The sequence below is a fragment of the Protopterus annectens genome, chromosome 1.part1 (assembly GCF_019279795.1).
Source record: "Protopterus annectens isolate FY-2018-M chromosome 1.part1, PAN1.0, whole genome shotgun sequence".
Lineage (NCBI taxonomy): Eukaryota > Metazoa > Chordata > Ceratodontiformes > Protopteridae > Protopterus > Protopterus annectens.
The window spans coordinates 994,746,037-994,769,881 of record NC_056726.1 but is presented as its reverse complement, the minus strand read 5'-3'; the positions used below and the strand labels follow the sequence as shown (position 1 = coordinate 994,769,881).

At 44.7% G+C, this 23,845-nt stretch overlaps 1 protein-coding gene across 8 annotated transcripts in view; it reads left to right on the top strand.

The window, feature by feature from the left end:
* The window catches only part of CNOT3 (CCR4-NOT transcription complex subunit 3), a 2,226,181-nt gene that overhangs the window by 2,039,069 nt on the left and 163,267 nt on the right, over positions 1–23,845 (top strand). The gene's annotated exons all lie outside the window — the stretch shown is intronic.

Sequence of the window (23,845 nt, the reverse complement as noted above, 5' to 3'; positions counted from 1 at the left end):
AATGTGATGACTGCAACAGTGAAGCAAGAAGAACATCTACATTTAGAGTATCTTCAAGGCTGTCTGTGAGCTAGAGTTAGTTATGAAATCCCACGGCTGCAAAGACAGCAGAGCAGTACTTTTGATTGGTGGGTTTAAGAGGGGTTCCTTGATGTTCTTCGTGTTTCACTGTTGCAGTCATTACATTTGGGTATTCTGCTGGCAGGTTGCCCTCAGTCGGCCGGAATTCCAAAGTCTTGGGTCCTGCGTCGGTTGCTGTTTTCTCTTCCATGACGTCAGGTCGTCGGGGGTATAAAACATGCAGCCGACGCCATTTTCTTTAGTCTTTCTTGCAGCACAGTGCCCGAAGCAGAAGCATTTTGCAAGTGCCAGTCGGCCGACTACTGAAATATTCGCGTTTGAGTTTCAGAACCGAAGTCTTCAATAAAGCTAAGTACCCCGTTGGGGAAACTTTTTTTCTTGCTTTTTACCGATGTCAGAAAAAGTTAATAATTGTATTACTTGTGGGAAGCAAATACCTCATAAAGATTTCCATTTATACTGTATTCCTTGCCTAGCCCCTGATCACAATGTGCCTAGCTGTCGATTTTATGCTAGATTTAACCAACGCACTAATAAGCGTCGGTATATTTTTGCATCTAAGTATTTTGGAAACCGATTTAACTACCCAGAGATGTCGTCGGATAGCAGTCCGACTACCGGAGTACATAAAAAACGCAAAGAAAAGGGCAGAGAAAGGTAGTCGCAATCCAAAACCGATGACAAAACTTCTCCTAAACCACTTGCCAGTTCACCGGTACTCAGTGAGGCGCTTTCGCAGCCCCTGATACCAGCTACTTCTGACTTGCAGGCCTCTGCTGAGACCCATTCGAAGTCTGGTATGCCACGAGATGCTTCACCTATGGAACCCGCGGATGTCTCTACCTTGGATGGCACCGGCTTCTGAGAGTGTTTTCAGGCCTACAGACTTGCATATTAAACCAACTCCACCCTCTATTCTAAGGCGTAAATCTCGATCTATGTCTAAAAAACTGACGCCCAGGCCACATGTTCAGGCCCCTATGCCTAAAAAACAAATTATCAAAATGGCTGAAGATCTTATTACTCTAATCAGGGGTAGTCAACCCCCCCCCCCTCCTTCTAAGAGGCCTAGGACTGAGCTTGACTATGAATCTTCTGATCAGGACTCTGTTTCTTCTAATTCTTGCAATGACCAGGAATTTGGTCCATGCCTACTTATGAGGATTGTGATGCAGAGGATTCCAAGATTTAGTAGGCACTGGCCTACTAAGAATTTGTCCTTTCCAACTCCTTCCAGATCCACTCAAGCCAAACCCAGACACAGCAAAAGCACTAGGTTTCAGTCCCAGGGGACTCTCAGAACTAAGCAATGGGGGGGGGGGGGCCTCCACTTCCAAATCTAGAAATAAGACACCCCCTTATGGTAAACAGTCTCAATGACTTTTTTAAAATTGTCAAGCACTTACCTTTCTATCGCCCCTTTGGGGGGGAAGATTGCTCTTCATGCAAAAAACTGGGAACTCATAACCCAGGACAAATGGGTTTTAAATATAGTGTCCCAGGGATACAGATTTCATTTCCACACATTGCCAACACCAAACGGGTGGCCAGACCTGCCCCCAAATCAGTGGGCAGAGGCTCAGAAGCAAGTAATTTCCCTCTTAAACATGGGTCTATTCAACCGGTACCAGAAGAGGAAAAGGGACAAGGTTTCTATTCCTGGCTTTTCCTGGTTCCCAGAAAAGACAAATCATGGCGTCCAATTCTGGACCTGTTTACTCTAAACACCTTTTTGGACATTCCAAAATTCAAGATGCTAACTCTTCACCAGTTACTTCATATGCTAGGCAAAGATGCCTGGTTGGCAGCTCTAGATTTAAAAGAAGCTTACCTGCATATCCCAGTCAGGGAATCCTGCAGAAGATACCTCTGCTTCAAAGCAGGCTATTTGCATTATCTGATGTCCTTCAAGGATGCATCTGCAGTCATCACATATGTGTTGTCCTGCCTCAGGCAGCCCTTCGGTCGGCCGGATTCCAAAGTCTGGGTCCGGCGTCGGCTGATGTCGCCCCCTCCCCGACGTCAGAGTGCCTGGGGTATAAAAGCGTCAGCCGACGCCATCTTCCCCAGTCTTTCTTGCCACGTGGTGCCCGAAGCAGAAGCAGTTCGCAAGTGCCGGTCGGCCAGCTCCTGTAATTCAGCTAAACCGAAGACTTCAAAAGCTAAGTACCCCGTTGGGGACTCTTTCTTGCCTCAGCCGATGTCAGATAAAATTAATAATTGCTTAACTTGTGGGAAACAAATACCTCATAAGGATTTCCACTCTTACTGCCTCCCCTGCCTAGGCCCAGACCACGACGTCTCGGCCTTTTCAGCCTGTGCTTCCTTCAACCGACGCACTCTTAGACGTCGGGCGGAGTTTGCAGAGGAATTTTTTGGGGCTAGTTTTGCTTATAATATGCCGTCGGAGACTCCGACTTCACATTTAACTAAGAAACGGAAGGACAAGGACCGACACACACGGGCCGCGATTTTGGCTGAAACCACGGCCATGCCTACCGCGAGTGTCTCGGTCTCGGCTGAAACCGAGTCCTTGGTACTTCCGACCACCGAAACCGTACAACTGACAACCTTGGCCCCGGAGGCCCCTATTGTATCGGTTATTGAATCTCCATTAGATACTGGTGTCCTGGAACCTTCCGACACCATTCCTCTAGACAAAACTACACCAGCACGTGGTGCAGCCAGGCCTCCTGCATCCATGTCCATAAAGGCATTCTCTAGGGCTAAAGCTGCTAAACACTCAAAATCTTTGCCTCCCAGGGTTATCCCTCAGGGACCCACTACAGGTTCTCAGATTCTTAGTCTAGCAGAGGACCACATTTCATTAATTAGGGGCTCGCAGCCTCATCCGGACAGGGGCTCTCAACCTCCTAGAGAAAAAAGGCCCAGGGTTGCACCCTCTGATCCTCACTCCTCAGATGAGGCCTCTGATGGCTCTACTCTCTCGGACTACCAGGAGGAGGCTTTTTCGGCTTACGAGGATTCTGATGCTGAGGAATCTATCCCTTCGGCCTCCCCTCCTGAAGAGCTGTCCTTTGGGGAAACTCTGCACACTATGAGAGAGCATTTCCAATGGCAGGGCCAGGAATTTTCTGATTCCAGGAAGAGATTAAGGACATTCTTGCATTTACCTCAGCATAGACCTTTGGCTGTTCCCCCTGTTTTGAATGTCATTGATGATGTGTACTCTGAGTCTAGCACAACCCCTGACTCTCTTCCTCCGGCTCCTGCCAAACCCGATAGGTACTACAGAGTCCCGGAATCACATCTTTTCCTTTACAAGGCCCATTCTGCTGATCCAGAAACTATTTCCCAGGGCCCTAAAGGGGTTTCAGCTGCCACTACAAAAAATCCACTCCCCTCTGAAAGGGAGTCCAGGGCTTTAGAGCGATGGGGTATAAAAGTGTATACTTCTGCTACCCTTTCTATGAGGGCTTTAAATTGTCAATTTCATATGATTCAGTACCAAGAGTATTTGTTAGATGAATTGCATAAAAAACTGTCTTCACCTGAACCCCTAGATCGCAAATCACTTCAGGATCTGGTATATAACTCTCAACAGGTTAGCAACCATTTCTTGCAGTGTGGGTATGAAGCATTGGAAGCTTCATGTAGGTCAGCTATGACAGGTGCAATCATACGTAGGCATGCTTGGCTCAAGGAACAATCTCTGCCAGACCATGTTAAAGCAAAGCTTCTTGATGCTCCACTGGAAAAGCAAAAGTTATTTGGTTCCACTGTTCAGGAGGTCTTAAAGAAATTTGAAGAAAAGGCAAAATCTGTACAAACAGTAAAAGATTTTATGCAAGTTCAACCACCAAGATTCAGCAGAAATTGGCCTTCCAAGAATTGGTCCTTTCCGGACACAGACAGATTTCAGAGAGGCAAGAACAGGCGTGCCAGTGGTAGAGGGCAATCTAGAGGCTCCTACAGAGGACGTCAATGGCAGCCTCCCAACCAGAGAGGTAGTGCAGGGCCTACTACTGCTGCACAAGGACAGACCCAATGACTTTACTTTGACACCGCCAACCAGGGCTCAATTGGAAGCACCTTTGGGCGGAAAGCTTTCCTTATTCTCAGAAAATTGGCACAGTATTACAAGGGACAAATGGACACTACAAATAATAGACAAAGGATACAGGTTCCATTTCCACACATTACCAAAAAGAAAAGGCATGCCAGACCTGCCACCAAATCAAAGGGCAGAGGCTTTGAAACAAATCTCCAATTTAGTGCAAATGAAAGCTATAGAAAAGGTTCCTCTCTCAGAACAAGGCCAAGGATTTTACTCCAGACTATTCCTTGTTCCAAGAAAAGAAAAGCAATGGAGGCCTATTCTCGACTTGTCCGCACTGAATACTTACCTCATTGTGCCAAAATTCAAAATGCTGACTCTACAGCAACTCCTTCCCATGCTGGGCAAGGGGTCTTGGCTGGTAACTCTGGACCTCAAGGAGGCATACCTGCATGTCCCTATCAGACAAAGTTGCAGAAGACACCTCAGATTTCTTGCAGGTTCAGAGCATTATCAATTCTCAGCATTGCCCTTTGGCTTATCTACTGCGCCCAGAGTATTCACCAAATGCCTGGCATCAGTAATTGCACATTGCAGACTTCAGGGGGTGCAAATATACCCATATCTGGACGACTGCCTTATACAAGCGGACAGCCAACGAATTTTGGCAAAACACTTGAATTATGCCATCCATCTACTTCAGGCCTTGGGATATACAGTCAACATTCGCAAGTCAAGACTTGTTCCATCCCAAAGAATAACTTTTCTGGGTGCGAATCTAGACACAACCACCCGAATGGCTTACCTCACAGAAGAAAAACAAAGTCAACTACCGGATTACTTCAAAAATCTGTCAAGACAAACTCAGCTGACTGCAAGGAAAATCCTGCAGGCCCTGGGTTACATGGCTTCTTGCATTCTTCTGATTCCACAAGCAAGGCTTCATATGAGGAAACTACAATGGTACCTAAGGAGTTTATGGACTCGGCACAGTCACAGCTTGGAAACTTTGATACCACTCATCCCATGCCTTCAAAGGGAATTTCTGTGGTGGGCTCAAGCAAGCCATTCAAACAGGGGTCTGCCCTTCAGCAAACCAATAGCCAGCCAAACCATTACAACGGATGCTTCAGACCACGGATGGGGAGCGCACATGGAGGGAAGGTGCATCCAAGGACTATGGTCACAAAAAGAGCTACGCATGCACATAAACCAAAAGGAAATGCTGGCAGTGATACATGCAATTGAGGCCTTCAAGCTATTCCTACATCAAGGCCACCTGCTAATAAGGACAGACAACACCACAGTTATGTGGTACATAAACAAGCAAGGAGGCACCCATTCCTACCCTCTTTGCAGACTGGCAATGAATCTATGGGAACTTTCCTTGGCACTCAATATAGAGCTGCAATCCCAATTTGTGCCAGGAAAGGACAATATACTGGCGGACAGCTTAAGCAGAAACATCATGGATGCACACGAATGGATGCTGCACCCAGACATCTTCCTGCAGATAACACAATCATGGGGGAGGCCGGACATGGACCTATTTGCCTCCCCGCACAATCATCAGCTGAAGAAGTTCTGCTCAAGGACATACCATCCACAAGCATGGAAAGTGGACGCCCTCTCTTTCAGCTGGAGAACTCTAGCAGTGTATGCATTCCGACCTCTTCCATTAATGACCAAGGTCTTACTGAAGATCAGGGCAGAGCAGCCAAGAGTGATTCTGATAGCTCCGGACTGGCCAAGACAGCACTGGTACCCTTTGCTCAAGAGCATGTCACGCACAAAACCATGGCCTCTTCCACAATGGCCACTTCTCCTGACACAGCACAATTACAAAACTCTGCATTCCAACCTGAAAACATTGCAACTAACAGCCTGGAAAATACCCTGATTCCTCCACAGGATAAGCTATCCAAGAGAGTGAAGGATATCATCATGGAAGCTCGTAGGCCTTCCACAAGAAAGGCATACTCAGCAAAATGGAAAAGATTTCACACTTGGAGCACCACAAAGGGCCTAGATGCGAAAGTGATGAACATGGCACATATCCTGGAATACTTGGCAGAAATGCTCCACAATGGCCTGTCTTACTCTTCCATTAAAATTCATGCTTCAGCAATTTCAGCAGAGTACAGCACTGATCCACCTGTCTTCTCTCATCCTCTTCTAAGACAGTTTGAGAGGAATTAAAAACATCAATCCTCCAAGGAAACCTCCAGTGCCTACTTGGGACCTTAACTTCGTGTTGGAAAAAATAACACTGCCTCCCTTTGAACCAGCAGCATCTGCAGAACTACAGTTCCTGTCTTGGAAGACTGCCTTCCTTCTGGCCATAACCTCAGCAAGAAGAGTATCTGAGTTACAGGCCCTCATGGCAGTACAGCCATTTCTTATTTTTCATCAAGACAGAGTCTCATTGAGAACCAACCCTTCATTTATGCCAAAGGTGGTATCCAGGATCTCATTAAACCAAGCTATTCACCTGCCCACCTTCTTTCCAAATCCACAAAACAAAGTGGAAAAGCTTCTACACACCCTGGACATACACAGACAGTTGCGCTACTACTTGGACAGAACTAAAACTTACAGAAAAACTGACCAGCTGTTTGTAGCATATGCTGCGGGTGCACAAGGAAAAGCAATTTCAAAACAGACAATTTCAAAATGGATAGGGAATTGCATTCGTTTTTGTTACTCCTTTCATGGAAAAACAGTGCCAGCTAACATTAGACCTCATTCGACCAGAGCCACAGCCACCTCCACAGCCTTTTTAAGAGGGGTGGCTACCAAGGACATTTTAGAAGCTGCTACATGGAGCTCCGTGCATACTTTTTCCAAACATTACAACTTACCTCTATATTCCAGATCCAGAGCAGGCTTTGCTACGGCAGTCCTGCAGGGCATTTTAGCTACACCATCCTTTACATAGATCCTCCACCCCCAGATTGGCTATGGTATTCTACCCATATGTGATGACTGCAGATGCATCCTTTAAGGACACAGTACAGTTTTGTACCTACCATAAATGTAGATGTCCGATAGGTATGCATCTGCAGTCAGGTTTACCCTCCCTCCTTCCCCTCTGTGGTATTTCTTGGGTACTTTTCCCTCTCATAGCTAGCTGGGGTTATCTATTATGGTGTATTTGTTTTTTATAACCCAGGCGCTCTGACGTCGGAGAGGGGGCGACATCAGCCGACGCCGGACCCAGACTTTGGAATCCGTCCGACCGAAGGGCTGCCTGAGGCAGGACAACCCATATGTGATGAATGCAGATGCTTACCTATCGGACATCTACATTTATGGTAGGTACAAAACTGTACTTTCTCTGCACTGCCCTTTGGCTTGTCTACTGCGCCCAGGATATTCACAAAGTGGCTGGCTCCAGTAATTGAATTTTGCAGGCAAAGAAATGTTCAAATATATCCATACCTGGACGATTGTCTAATTCAGGCAGAAAAACAGGCCATGCTTATAAATCATCTGGCGTTTGTAAAAAGGGTTCTAACTTTTCTAGGGTACACCGTAAACGAAAAGTAATCACAACTGGTACCCCCTTGACAGATTACATTTTTGGGTGTAAGCTTGAATACAACTGCCCAGATGGCTTTCCTCATGCCAGAAAAGCAAATTAATTTGGTAACTAACTTCAAACAAGTGGTCACAAAAACTCTGCTTATCTGCAAGACAAATACTGCAAGCCTTGGGGTTCATGGCCTCCTGCATTCTTCTAATTCCATATGCATGACTGCAAATGAGGAAACTTCAGTGGTACTTAAAAAGTCTATTGAGTAAACATTGTCACAGCCTGGAAACAATGATTCCTATCATACCTTGCCTACGCCTGGAGTTCCTATGGTGGGCAGAGGCCTGCCACCAAAACAAGAGACTGCCATTTACACTACCCCCTGCCACCCAAACCCTAACTACAGACTCATCAGACTATGCATGGGGGGCTCACCTGGCAAGGAAGTGCATTCAGGGCAAATGGAACCCAAATCAAATGCACTTGCATATCAATCAAAAAGAAATGTTAGCTGTACAGAATGCTCTTGACAGCCTTCAAGGACTACATTCATCCAGGACAACTAATGGTAAAGACGGACAACACCACGGTTATGTGGTACATAAACAAGCAAGGGGGTACACATTCCTACCCCCTCTGCAGACTAGCCATGGCATTGTGAAACACTGCCTTAAGCTACCAAGTGCAACTACAAGCTCAGTTCCTACCAGGAAAACTGAATGCACTGGCAGACGGACTAAGCAGAAATCTCATGGACCCACAAAAGTAGAAACTGGAAGTACGGATTTTCAACACGTTGACAAGCAAATGGGGGAGCCCAGACATAGATCTATTTGCCTTCCCCCACAACTACAAGTTGGAAAACTTTTGCACAAGGACTCCTCACAAAAAAGCCTTGAAAGTGGATGCTCTGTCATTCATCTGGAAAAACCTATCAGTCTATGCCTTTCCCCCCCTCTGCCTCTGTTCTCCAAAGTTCTCCAAAAAGTCAAACAGGACAAACCAAGAATGATTTTGATTGCTCCAGATTGGCCACACCAACACTGGTACCCACTCCTGTGCAGTGTGTCACAAATTTCTCCACGGCACCTGCCTCAGACACCTTCCTTACTGTCAAAGCAGGAGAACCAAATTCTGCACCCTCCGCTCCCAACTTTGAACCTTGCAGATTGGCTAATCATTTAAATTCACCCTTAGCATCCCTCACCAAACCTGTGATGGATGTCATCTTGGAGGCGAGACGACCTAGTACTAGAAAATCTTATGCTGACAAATGGAAAAGATTCTGTGCTTGGAATCAATCTCAAGGGATGAGCACAGCAGCGCCCAGTTTACTTCAGATTTTACAATACTTAACTGAGATGCTTCACAAGGGCCTGTCTTTTTCTTCCGTTAAAAGCCATGCCTTAGCCATTTCAGCTCATTATAACACAGAACCTCCCCTCTTTTCTCATCCTCTGCTCAAGCAGTACCTCAGAGGGGCCAAAAACTTGAGACCAGCCAGGAGAGCTCCAACCCCTGCCTGGGACTTTAACTTTGTATTGGAGAAACTCACTCTACCTCCTTTCGAGCCAGCTGCTACTACAGGCTTAAAATTTCATTCTGGGAGGACAGCCTTCCTTCTAGCAATCACTTCAGCTAGAAGGATATCGGAGTTACAGGCCCTTATGGCAGTGGAGCCTTTCATCATCTTTCATGTGGACAGGGTGTCACTCAGGACCAGTCCATCCTTCATGCCCAAGGTGGTATCCAGTGTGGCTCTTAATCAGTCCATTCATGTGCCAGCTTTCTTTCGCAATCCACAGAACAAAGGAGAACGGATTCTGCATTCATTCGATGTGCACAGACAACTTAGATTCTACTTGGACATGACTAAACCTCGAAGAAAATCTGAACAACTACTGGTAGCATTTGCTGCAGGGGCAGAGGGGAAGGCTATTTCAAAACAAACCATTTCTAAATGGATAAGCCATTGCATTCATTTCTGCTATAAGCACCATGGAAACCTGTCCCCCAGGGGATCAGATCTCATTCCACCAGGGCTGCATCTACTTCTGCAGCTTTTCTCAGAGGTGTTCCTACCAGGGATATTCTTGACGCTGCTGTTTGGAGTTCAGTTCATACTTTCACCAAGCATTGTCATTTACCAATTTTCTCTAAAACCATAGCTGGCTTTGCCACTTTTGTCTTGCAGGGCCTTATAGCTGGTCCTAATGCTGTACAAATCCATCCTCCCAACCATAGCTTTGGGAATCTACCAAATGTAATGACTGCAACAGTGAAACATGAAGAACGTAGTACAGTTGTGTACACTTACCATAAATGTAGATGTTCAAATGTATTCACTGTTGCAGTCCTGATTACCCTCCCTCCAGCCCTGGTTTTCTCTTACTATACCTCTACTTTCTTTTACTATGCTTAAAAGCCTTTTTGGTGTATTTGCTTTTGGTTGGAGGTATATTTTTGTGTTTTTAACTTTATTTTGCTCCCCTTTTGGGGGGGCACCTGACATCTTGGGCAAGAAAAACATGTAATGGCGTCGGCTGCATGTTTCATACCCCCGACGACCTGACGTCATGAAAAGAAGGGACAGTAACCGAAGCAGGACCCAAGACTGGTAATCTGGCCGATTGAGGGCAACCTGCCAGCAGATTTACCCAAATGTAATGACTGCAACAGTGAATACACTCGAACATCTACATTTATGGTAAGTGTACACAGCTGTACTTTTTAGTGTTTCTGATATTTCATCAAAAAGGGCTTTTTATGTTTTGAAAAAAAAAAGGGGGGCTTTTTAGTAGAGTAAGATCACAGAACATTGGGATTAGTGACAGTTTTCTTTATCTCAAGGTATTCGGTCTAGAGATTTGGGGGTAGTGTTTGTATCTTTTTTATTACAGTCAGTGAAATGCAGTCTATTGCCTCTCCTCCCCCCAGAAGTAGGGTTCTACAAGTGTGGATTTGATGTTTAGCCATATATTCAAGAGAAATGGTCAGAAAACATGCTTAGTAAACTTTTACTACTCTTGATCCCAGATGTGAAACATTTTTATGCAAGTGCGATTTTGCATGGCAAAAATAATAATGGCTTTGTCCCCAGCACAATGCTATTGCATGCTCTTTTACATTTAATGTTGTACTGACTGATTTTTTTTCCCTCAGAAGCATTTTGTGGATTTGCCCTCCCTGGTTCTGTTCACTGCTCTTTCCTGTCTTCATAGTAACATTTTTAGTGTTGTGTGATTGTGAGAGATTGATTTTAGAACTAAAAGTAAGATTGTTCTTGTCTGATAGGCTGCTTATGGTTTCAAGACCATCAAACTTTTGTTTCTTTATTTACTGTCAGGAATCCTGTTTCTCAGTAGCTGGCATGTAAGTTTCTCCCCTAGGCTTTACTGATCGTATTACAGGCTTATGAGACTTGAAATTAACTTTTCCTGCAAGTTTTATAGGTTCATCGGTATGTACTAAGCTAATGGCCCTGGGGCCTTTACAGGCCTAGCCATAGGATTATCCTGGCATCGTGCCACACGATTTTAGTTCCCAGTGCCTCTGTCGAGTAGAGCCACTGGATTATTCCCAGGATGAATCTTTCTATTTCCCATCCACTCATCAAGATCCCTCTTGAAGAGGGTCAGTGAGGTGCTCTGCTTGACATATATGGGAAGCCTATTCCATAGCATGGGCAGTCTCTGGGTTATGTACCTGTCCCTCCAGTGCGTTCTGTTGATTGTGGTAATGAGGTTGAGGTGTGTGGTGCGGGGGTATTGGGATTTCTTTACATGTAGTATTTGTAACAGAGCTGGGTCAGACATGGCTTTGTCAGTCAAGCAGAGATCTCTTCTAAGTAGGCAATATGAGACTGAGTTTAGTTGGATTTTTTTGACAAGTGTTTAAGGCCTAGGATCCTCTTTGTGAGGTACTTTTGTGGCCTCTCCAGTTGTTGCAGGTGTCTAGTGAGGTACATGCCAAATGGGGCATTGTACTTGATGATTGGCCTAATGAGGGAAGAGTAGAGGGAGACAGTGACCTCTGTGTTCTTCTATTCTCTTGTTGCAGTATTCATAACGGTAGGTTGTTGCTGCCTGCAGCGCCACCATCCGGCCAGTATACCAAAGTCTTTGTTCCAGGAGGATGCGTGTGACGTCCCTTACCATAAACAGCATCCCAAGTAAAGCGGCACTCCATTAAGTGTAGTTGTCATGCTGTGGAAGCTTCATCTAAATCAGCTAAGTAGGATCGGTCCTAAGGCGATACTCTTAGGTAAGGCTTCAACCTCTCCCCATGGATGTACAGACAAAGTTACTTAATGCACCCATAGACAATAAGGCCCTTTTTGGACAGGCTTCTGCTGAGCTCCTCAAATCCCTTCACGAAAAGGGAAAGGAACTACAAAATCTCAAATATCTTCTGGTGGTATCCCCTTTTCCCAGATACAATAGAAACTACCCACAGAAGCCCACCTTTGTCAGAAGACAGTCCTTTCACACAGCTCCTCAAGCAAAGGGACATAGATAACCCAGGAAAAATTCCACTCCCAGGTTTCCCACCAGCTCCTCCTCTACATCCTTTTGGAGTCAGTCCATCAAATCCAGACCATCTCCACTGTGACTTACCTCTTCTAGACCCAAACACACCCTTATCCCTTAGTCTCACCCTCTCCGTACTCTCCTGTTGGATAATCACAGCAGAGCAATGGGTCCTCTCTATCATTCAGAGAGGATATTTCAAGACTTGGTGGATGCTTCCACCATTCCAAGGTATTCCACAACCTCCATAAAACCAAACCCACCTGTTTCCAAATATCATTCAGCAACTCCTAACTTAAGGTACCATACAACAGGTACCCGCCCCACAAAGAAACACTGGCTTTTACTCCAGGATGTTCCTTGTTCCAAGGAAACACTGCCCTTGGAGGCCAATCCTAGACTCATCTTTCCTAAACCTCTTCCTCAAAGTTCCCAGCTTCAAAATGATTACCTTAACCCTTCTATTACCACTCGTTCCCCCACAAGCATTCATGGTAGCCCTGGATTTGAAGGATGCCTACCTCCACATTTCCATCCACCCCAATTACAGGAAATTACCTCCACTTTGCTATAGGCTTCTACAGTTTTCAATTCTCTGCCTTGACCTTTGGTCTCTCCACTGCCCCTCAAGTGTTCACAAACTGCCTAGTCCCCTTCTTTGCTCACTGCAGGACTGAGGGTATACAGATATTCCCATACCTAGACGACCTGCTCATCCTTCATCAAGGCTACCAAGTGCTTCAACTTCACCTACATCATGTGTCTTCCACCCTGGCTCAACTAGGGTTCACCCTAAATCTAGAAAAATCTCATCTCACCCCCCTGTCAGGACTTAAAACTATCGGAACAGACAGCATGAATGCCTTCATCCCAAACCAAAGGATCAAAGACTTTTGCCTATACTTTACACAGATCCTCACCCACTCCTCCATGACAGCTCGAGAATTCCTGAGAATGTTAGGCCACATGGCATCTCTGATACCCGTGTTACGTCTGGCAAGATTCCACATGCGCAAAATCCAGTGGGTCCTAAAAAAAAAAAAGCCCTATGGAGCCAACACTCCCAACCCATGGACTCGCCCTTTCTCCTACTTCTGTGCCTAAAAAAGGAAATACAGTGGTGGGTGTCAACACTGCATCTCAACCTAGGAACACACCTACAGGTTCCAGCCTCCCAACAACAGCTCTACACAGATGCGTCAGACCTGGGGTGGGGTGCAGTGCTTCTAACAAATGAGAAACAATTTTCAGTACAAGGCAAATCGTCCACTTTAAGACAAAAGGGCCACATCAACATCAAGGAAATGAGGGCATTATTACTATCTTCTAACCTTCCAATCTGCCCTCCTCCCAGGAACCCTGAAAGTAATTACAGACAATATGGCAGTCCTGTGGTACATCATCAAACAAGGTCCTACCCCCTATGCAGCCTGGCCATCCAGATTTGGAACTTAGCATCTTCTCTCCAGGTCCACCTAGTAGCAGTGTACATCCCCTCAACAGAGAATGTTATGGCAGACAAACTCAGCAGAACTTCAGCCCCCTCACACGAATGGATGCTTCACAGAGAGGTTTTCTTGGACCTGATACACAGGCGGGATATTCCATAAGCAGATCTCTTTGCCTCCCCCCCCCCCCCAGAACAAACCGATGTCCAACTTCTGCACAAGGGATCCACATCCACAAGCTTGGAAAGTGGATGCCTTCTCCTCCTCTTGGGAGGGAATGCACCTTTATGCCTGCCCTCCTTTCACACTAATTCAGAAAGTCATAGGTTCATAGGTAGGTATTAGGCTATCGTCCCTAGGGCCCATACAACCTAGCCACAAAATGTACCCTGGCTTTCGCCACCCAAGAAAATTATTTTCCTGTGCCCCTGTCAAGCAGAGCCACAGAAGTGATCCCCGGGGTGAATGTCCCATTTCCCATCCAATCATGAAGATTTTTCTTGAAGAGTGCTAATGAGGAGCTCTGTTTGACATAGATAGGTAGCCTGTTCCAGAAAATTCAGCGCGACAAACCCAAAATCCTACTGGTGACCCTGTTTTGGCCAAGACAGCATTGGTTTCCCTTCCTACACTTACTGGCCAAGGGCAATCACCACAGGTTACCCTACCGACTAGACCTGCTCACACAAGACAAGGGATCCCTACTCCACCCACAGGTGAATAACCTGAAAATGACCTTATGGGTGATAGGGTTCTAATCCCTAACAGACGCCTATATTCAGAGGACATACGCAATGTTCTGCAGGAGGCCAGAAAACCTAGTGCCAGGAGAAACTCTGTAGCAAAGTGGTGCAGATTCTCCCAAGTGGTGTCAAAGGAAAAATTCAGGACCCGCCTATTATTCCTATAACAATGGTTCTATCCCATTTATGTGAGCTACTCCACTCAAGGATAACTTACTGTTCATTCAATCTACTTATCTGCCATTTCTGTTTGTCTGCCTATTTCACCTCTCTGGCATCCAGGCTAGAAGTCGAGCTGTTTCTGAAAGGAGTCCTTCATATCAGACCCCCCCCAGGAGACCTACTTCCCCTCCTTGGGACCTCACTTTTGTGTTGGTTAAAAGGAGGTAAAGTTAGATTTCTAACTCACTCAGTTTCCTTGAAATTATGCACCCTGAAAACAGTTCTGCTAGTGGGCGTCACCTCCGCCAGGAGGGATTCAGAGATACAAGCCCTTATGGCTACCTCTCTTTCCACAAGGAAAGAGTTGCCCTCAAGACCAACCCTTCCTTCATGCCCAAGGTAGTTAATGAACTTTCATTAAATCACACCATTAACTTACCAGTTTTCTATCCTCATCCACAAACCTCCTCACAGAGGACTCTTCATTCCTTGGATGTACACAAGCAACTCTGGTACTATTTGGGCAAAACCAAATCTATTACAAAATCTGACCAATTATTCATCTCATTCCATCCCAGAGCCCTAGGGAAGGCGGTCTCCAAACAGACCATTTCCTCATGGATCTCTAAATCCATCACCTTGTGCTTCTCCCATCATGGAAAGTCCTTGCAGGGCCATCTTAAACCTCACTCTACCAGGGCAGATGTCTCTTCTTCTGCCTTTTTCAAAGGCTTTGACTTCTCCATTTTAGAAGCAGCCACTTGGACCTCGGTCTACACCTTCTCCAAGCACTACAGCCTGGACATGGCCTCCAGACCAAGAGCAGGGTTTGCCAGGTCAATCCTCCAAGGCCTAGTTGACCATGAAAACCACTCTTCCACCCAGGTTCATACCTAAAACTCTGGTACTCTCCCTACTGTTATGAATACTGCAACATGAGAATAGAAGGACTTAGAATGGTTGTGTGAGAACTTACCATAACCTTAGATGTCCTTCTCTTCCATGTTGCAGTATTCAGTCCCACCCACCGACACACTCTTTCTCCCCATAACTATCACACCATGACCTACCTGTGGGGACATGCATTCCTCTCCCCAGTCTCCATGCTCAACACAGCCTACCTACTACCCTGGGCTTGGCCTACATGTAAGTTTAAGGGTCTCCAAGTAGGACCCACCTTTAAACCCACAGGAGCTCTACTGTATACGGCAAAACATTTTGATGAGGGTGGATGCAGGTGTCACTTTTATACCCAGTGTTGGTTTGTGGCCCTGCTGAGGGACGTCATATGCACCCTCCTGGAACAAAGACTTTTGTATACTGGCCGGACGGTGGAGCTGCAGGCAGCAACTCCCTACTGTTATCAATACTGCAACGTGGAAGAGAAGAACGTCTAATATAATGGTAAATTCTTACACAACTATTCTTTCTTCCTGTGTACAAAACCCTTTGCAATGAGATGTGCCATATAGAAAGACTTTCTGACCACAGTGGCAATGTGGTGATCAAAAGAGAGGTTACTGTCAACCAGTGTTCAGTGGACTACAGTCGATGTGGTAATTCATGGGAACCGGGTTTTTCCCAAAGAGGATGACACATTTTTTGGCATTGAGCTTAAGGCCATGGTTCTGACACCAGTCGTCGGTCTCAGTGAGGCCATTCTGTATTTATTTATTTATTTTAGATTTGTTAACCGGGGGTGTCTGACTGAGCCGAAAAGGCCCTTTTTCAGCAGAGGCCCGGGGAGAAAAGCTCCACATAGAAAAATTACAGACACATTTAGTTATTTAGACATAATCAGTATACACACAAATTACAAGAGACATGTTTTTACAGTGGTATGCGGCACAAACAGTTACAGTGGAGAGAGCAATCAAAACAATATTAATTTTAAAAATAAAGGTAAGTAATAGATTTGTGGTGTACAGCTGAACTTTGGAATGTAGGTAGAATACATACATAGTACACAGGTACAGTACATACATTGTAGATTAGCCAGTGTTTGTGAGTAAGATTGAAAAACTATTATCAATTGCTCTAGATTTAGTATGTATATGTTATCCACTTTCACTAGCCTGGGGAGCAATCATGGCACTGCCAACTTTGCTTGAGATGTTGCCTGATGAGGTCTTTAAAGGAGGCTTTGGATGATGTGTTTTGAATGCTAGTAGGGACAGAGTTCCATTTTTTAGCCACCAAACTACTATATAGTGCATCTCCAAAGCTATTGTAGCTGTTGGTGACTTCTAGTAGTAGCTTGCTTGATGATCTAAGAGGCCTTTTGGCTGAGTGATGTTGTACTAGGTTTTTGAGGGCAGGACACTTATTGGGGGAGGTAATGGATAGAATGACAGAGGCAGAGCTGATTGTAGGTTAGGAGGTTGGGCAGTTCAAGCCAGTGGAGCTGTCTCAAAGCAGTACAGTGATGAGTTCTGTATGAGCAATTTGCAGCAAAGCGGGCAGTTCTGTTATAGCAAGCTTCCATTTTGCTTAGTTCAGTTTTGTTGAGATTAGTCAGAATGGGAGATGCATAGAGTAGGGTGGATAGAAGTTGGGAGCGAGCAATGGCTGATCTTGTGTTGTTGGTAAGAAATGGTTTAATACGGTAGAGTGACCCCAGTTTGGCATGTACTTTTTTAATAGTTAAGTTCAGATGACTATCAAATTTTAGGTGGGAGTCCTATGGTTATTCCCAATAGCTTAGCCTGTGCCACTGGAGCAATTGGAGTAGCATTTGTGGAGTAGATAGTGAATTGACTGTTAGTGTTTTTGTTAGAACTGGTTATAATCATAAGCTGCGTTTTCTTTGGATTGAGGATAAGTTGGGCTTTGGTAAGGTAGTTTTCAACGTCAGAGAATGCTAGTTGAGTTGTTTGCAGGAGGGTGGGAATGTTTTGTGCAGCACAGATTAAGGTAGTGTCATCTGCATACTGAATTATAGATGCATGCTGTGTGGAGGTCATTTGTGAAGACTGTGAATAGTAGTGGTCGTAAGATAGAACCCTGTGGGACTCCTATAGTTATGGGCAGCTGAGGAGAGAGAGAATTTTCCCATTTCACAGCTTGGTACCTGTCAGTTAAGTAGCTTTGGAACCAGGTAAGAGTGGAATTAGATAGATGATATTGGTTTAGTTTGTTTAGCAGGATTTGGTGTGAGACTGTGTCAAATGCTTTGGACATATCCAAAAAAGAGTTGACACTTGCAGGCCTTCATTTTTGAGATGGTTTACTGTGTCTGTGAAGCAGAGGAGAGCTGTAGTGGTACTATGGGCAGGTCTGAAACCATGCTGAGTAGGTGACAGGATGTTGCAGTCTAGGAGATAGTTTAGCATCTGGGTATGGATGCATTTTTCTAGGATTTTGGCCAGGGGGGAGAGTAAAGCAATGGGGTCTGTATTTATTAAGTTCAGTGGAGGTCCTGCCTTTATGTATGGGTGTAACATAGGATGTTTTCCAGAGTTTGGGCACATAGTTTTCAACAATTGATCTGTTTATGAGAGTGGAGATTGGGATAGCAATAGCATCTGCTGTAAATTTCAAGATATAGCTGGGGAGTAGGTCGGCTGCTGTTGATGAGGTTTTTAGTTTGGAGAGCATGCTTTTGATTGAAGTGGTAGAAACTGTTTTGAGGGTAAAGCTAGTATTAGTGTTATAGTGTTATTTGTGTTGGGGGGGGGGGTAGTGAGGAAGGAACTGTCCTGTGATACAAGGGATAGAATTGAGTTCACAAAGTGGGAGTTGAATTGTGTTTCGATGGGAACTTTAGTGTCAGGGGTGGTTGGTTAGCCTTTTGGGTGGATTTTAGTAGCTGGTTTACATTTTTCCAAAATTTTTGCGGGTTGTGTTGGTGTTTAGTTTGTAATGTTGTGTAGTAGGATTTTTTGTCCAGCCTAATGCATTTTTTTTGCACGGTTGTGCAGTTCTTGGTACTTAGGCTTTGTGTTTCTTTGTTTTTTTGATAGTAACGCCAGGCAGTGTCTCTGGACTTGAGGATTTGTTTGGTTTCTTTACTGAGCAAGGGGTTTGTAGAGGTTCTAACCTTGATTTTGTGCAATGGAGCGACAGTGTCTATGTGTTGTAGAAATGTTTTGTTGAAATATGCTACAGCCTGGTCAAGTGGGAGGGTTTTTAGGGGGGGTCCAGTCACAGTTACACAGTAAAGTGTTGAGGACCTCAGGAGAGAATTTTTTTGTGTTTCTAGTGGATATATAGTTAGTGGTTTTGCATATGCTTGTTCTACTACATATAAAGTATATTATGTTGTGGTCACTTAAGGTGTCTGGGAGACTGCCTGTGCGAGGGTACAATGTGGGGTTGCTAGTTAGGACCCAGTCAAGGATGGATTCCCTTTTAGATTTTTTATCACACCTAGTTGGAATTTGGACTAGCTGCTGGTAGCCATGGAGATTTATTAGATTACTTGGTGAACCAATCTAGGTTGAAGTCCCCCAGAATAAGGGTTTCTTGTGAGTATGTGGAAGAACACCAGGATAAGAAGTCTTCAAGGCTAGCAGGTGTATTACCAGGTGGAATATAGATCACAATTGTGGTGATGACCTTTTTAGGGTGAAGTTGAAGTTGTGAGATAAGTATGTCCCAATTATTGGGGGAGGGGTAGGAGTTTGGTAATTGATGGACAGTTAAGTTGGACTTGTAGAGTAAGGCAGTTCCACCCCCTTTACGAAGTGGTCTGTCTTGTCTAATGATATTGTAGCCGATAGGGAGAACTTCTGAGTTAGCTATGTTTTTATTTAGCCAGGTTTCTGTTAAAGCAACTATGTCTGGGGAGTAGTGTGCTATTGTGGCCTGGAGTTCAGGTATTTTATTTTTGATACTTCTAATATTAATATTTAGCATTAAAAGATGGTTGGTTTTGCTGCTGTTGTTGATTTGCCCAGGGATGAAGAAAGTGGAGGTGTTATGTTCTGACATTTGTGTTGGAGCAGTTTGTGTTGGACAGGATGGATTTGGGCCTGGGTTGGGGTGGATATCCCCACTTATGGTGAGCCTGGAGTTAAAATGGTTATACAGATGTTGGAGTTTGGTGAGGAGTGTGAGAAAGTATTGTGTTTTTTTTGGAGTAGGGATGAGAGCATATGTGTTTAGTTCTGAATTGGTCCGTTATGTAGTTCTTGAATAAGTGTGGGCAGATATTATTATAATGTGTGGTGTCTGTGTATGAGAGTGCATAATGCAGTGTTGTGCTACTAAGTTTAGGTATATTGCTAGAGTGATAACTTGTGGTGTTGTAAAGAATTATGAGAAGACAGACTAGATTTAGTTGTGTGATAGTCATGGTTATAAAGTTTATGTTGTTTCTAGGTGGGGGGGGGTCTGAATAGGAATTATAGGGTTGCACTATATGTGGATGGGGAAGTAGTGTGGGTGATGCAAAAAATGCCTGTTGGGAATGAGAGTGATTGGGAGTATTTTGTGTGGAGCAAGTTGGTGTGGTTTAATGTGATATGACTTGAGGAGCTGTTATTGGTGGAGGTGATGTGAGGGTGAGCTGTGGGTGTGGCTATGATTACTATAAATGTAGAGGTAGTGGGGGCGGGAAGGAATAGGGGGCAGGGCAGGGGAACGGAGAGAGCCCGAGCGTTAGCGAGGGCGAACGGAGTGGGGCACAGCCAGAGCCAACCAAGGCAAGAGAAAAAAGTAAGTATTACTTTACAAATCTGAACACTTTTAAAACAAATTCCTGAGGTCTAATGGCTTACCGGCTAGCAGAATGTAATTGCTGAAGAGCACTTGTGTCCTGGTGGGAGACTAGAAATTTAAAGATGTCTCCATGCTCAGCAGGATTCTAATATAGACTTTGTATTGGTGGAGGGAGATAGCACAAGGGGTGTAAACCAGGTGGAATGCAAAGAAACCAGAGAGGCAATCAGTGGAAATCAGTGAAGGCCTCAGAGAGGGTAAGTAATAATTCAAACTACCTGTAAAGTGAAGGAGAGAAGAGACAGCAAAGTTTATTAAGGTTGGGAGTGTGTCTTTACATTGACTTGCTGATTAGTAACCAGTTTGTGCACAGATTAGAGTAGGGAGATGCATTAGCAATGATAGAGATGCAAATAAGCAGGTGATCCTCCAAGTGATACAAACTAAGGCAGAAAGAACTGAGAGGGCTGCTTGATGGTTAATTTAATTTAGTCACAGGGATGTGAATTAAAATCTATACTGGACAATTCAAACTGGCTCACAGATAGAACCCACAGTGTGAAAGTAGCTGACTCCAAGTCAGACTGCAGGCTAGTTACGAGTGGAGTCTCACAGGGTTCAGTCCTGGGTCCAGGCCAATGGTTTCTTTGTGTAGGATGTCAACATCACTTGGGGAGTTAATAATAGCTCCCAACTTGCAATTGTCTGAGGTCTTTGTCAGCCGGCGTCCCTTCATGTTGGCCTGGACCCAGGACTGAACCCTGTGAGACTCCACTTGTGACTAGTCTGCAGTCTGACTTGGAGTCAGCTACTTTCACACTGTGGGTTCTATCTGTGAGCCAGTTTGCACCTCGCCTAGTGATATAGGGATTGATACCTAGCTTAGTGAGTTTTTCTGTGATTCCTGAGTGGGGAATGGTATCAGAGGCCTCGGCCAGATCAAGGTAGGCTGTTTGAACCACCTTGCCTTCATCCACAGCTCTGGTGACTGACTCAAAGAAGTCGCCCAAGTTGAGCTGGCAAGATCTACCCTTCACAGAACCAAACTGTGTGGGATCCAGAGTTTGGAGATTCCCTATATCCTTGTTTATTAGGTCCATGATGCGTTCCATAGCTTTGCATATCAGACTTGTCAGGCTAATGGGACAACAGTTTTCAGGGTCTGTAATCGCTCCTCCTTTGTGGAGGGGGATGACTGTAGCAGTGCACCATTTGGCAGGGACAAAGCCTGAGGTGAGGCTGTGATTGAACAGGACACACAGGTGAGGTGCCAGTTCACTCTGTAGTTCATGTAGAACACAGCCAGGGATATTGTCAGGTCCCATAGAAGTTGTGTTCTTGGCCTTGGACAGTGCTGATGTTCTTCGTGGTTCACTGTTGCAGTCATCACATTTGGGTTATCCCTGCAGGGGTAGCCTTCGGATGGCCTGAATACCATAGACTTAGTATTTCTTTGTCAGTTGCTGTCGCCTGAAGACTGACATCAGGTCGTCAGTGGTATAAAGGAAGGCAGCTGACGCCATTACATCAGTCTTTCTTGCTGTGGAGCCTGAAGCAGAAGCAGTTCGCACGAGTGCCTGTCGGACACTACCTGAGTTTCTTTCCGAATTGAAGTTGAAGACTTCGAAAGTTAAGTACCCGATTGGGGATCCTTTTTTGTTGCACTAACCTATGTCAGAAAAAAGTTAATAATTGTTTCACCTGTGGAAAGCAAATACCACACCAGGACATCCACTCCTACTGTGTCACTTGTGTAGGCCCAGACCACGACGTTCCTCGTTGTTGCTTCTGTGCTTTGTTTAATGCCAGAGCTATTCGTCGTCAGGCCCTTAATGTAGCCAGATGCTTCCATTTTCAGTCCTCAAATTCCGATATGGCTTCCGTAAGCCATCCGACGGCAGACCTACTGAAAAAACGTAAAGATAAAGACAGAGACAGACCGCACAAGACTAAACCTTCCGACGACACTACCATCAAGCTGGTAGTCAGTCCTCCGGAACTCAGTGAGACGCTTTTGCAGCGCCTGATGCTCGTTTCAGTTAATTTGCAGGCCTCTACCGAGACCCTTTCGGTGTCCGGTATGCTGCAGAACTATTCTTCGTCTAAGGATTCTGCGTTCGTCTCTACTTTGGATGGGTCCGGAGCTGCTGTGCAGGTACCGGCTTCTGAGGAAGTCCTTCGCAACACCGAATCCAGTCATAAACTGACGCCTTCTTTCACTTCTACCGTTCTATCTAAAACAGTGGAGTTCCTTAAGCCCAGGGGTCGAGCCACCCCCAAGAAGCCGACTTCCAGCCATTCTTTGATGCCTGCTCCCTTGCCTCAATCACAAATGCTTAAAATGTCAAAAAACAAACCAAAAGGTTCCGAACCAGCAATTGATGAAAACACTCTCTTGTAATCGTAATGGTACCTCATAAAGTCTGGGTGTGTCCTTATGTCATTATTCAACCCAGTGACTTCATTTGTCAATTTTTCTATGGATATGGCATAATGCTTACACATGATGTCCATAAGTTCGGTACCATGTCTGTCAAATAAAGAAAGACGTTCGTTGTAAAATTCTGTTCCAGCTTCCAAACCTGAAGGGTACTGCCAAGATCGTAAACCTTTCGGTACTACTCCCTGTTTCTTACATTCTGCAAAGTAACTCACTTCCAGTTGTAGTTTTTTAAGTTTCAACATTTTTTTGTCAGCTTCCTTTAATTTAAAAGGTAAGGACTCACCTCCTCCAGCCGAGCCTCTACCAACCCTTTCGTTGTGGTTGGAACCAAAATCTGGTTGTAACTTTAACCATTCAGTCATGTTAGGAAGCCCTATAAGCCCCGAGGAGGCTTCATTTGTAGAATTAAAAAAAGTGGAAACTTCACCACTAGTTTCATTCTGTCGTGGGTGTAGTACACCAGTGTGGTTCCCTCCTTCATTAGTAGCTCCGTTTCCAGAACAGTTACAGGTAGTCGAACACCCTTGTAGTTGAGTGCTGGGAGCACAGTTAGCCATGATTTTAGGTCTCACTGAAGTGTTTGTTTGTGACAAGCTATCCACCCTTGAAGAAAGATTTTCAAGTTTTTCATTCATAAGCTGGATTAACTGGGTTAAGTTCATCATTTCATTCGATCCAGAGTCAGGCAGCAAAGAAGGTTGAGTGATAATATCTCCAGAGCAACCCAAGCTGGGTTCGGTAGCCATGAGCACAACTAACAATTCCAAAACTGAAGAAAAACAAACTGTCAAAAAACAAACCAAAAGGTTATTGCAGACTCCTAGTTGAGTTGCACTGTTTTATTTATTCATTGATTCTTCATTATGCATTAGAGATGTGTACTCCTTACTACCTTTTCTGTTAAATAATGGATATTATATTTGTATATACTTAGTTGCAAGCATTACTTCATTTTATTTTCTTTTTAATCACAAGATTCTGTATGAGTTTTGTTTTACCCTATGAAAAGTTGTTTGCTAAAATGTATTTTAAGGGAAACAAACAGTATTTACACTTGATTAGGTTCATGAATCTTCACTAAGACATTCTTGGTTACTTTTATCAAGTTCATGTTTCTTTTTTGAAAACTTTTTTATGTTTGACACCCTATCTACACTAAGTGGACATTTATTTATGCTTTTAATGTAATACAACTTTAAATGTGAAGGTATGTCAGTGGGTTCAA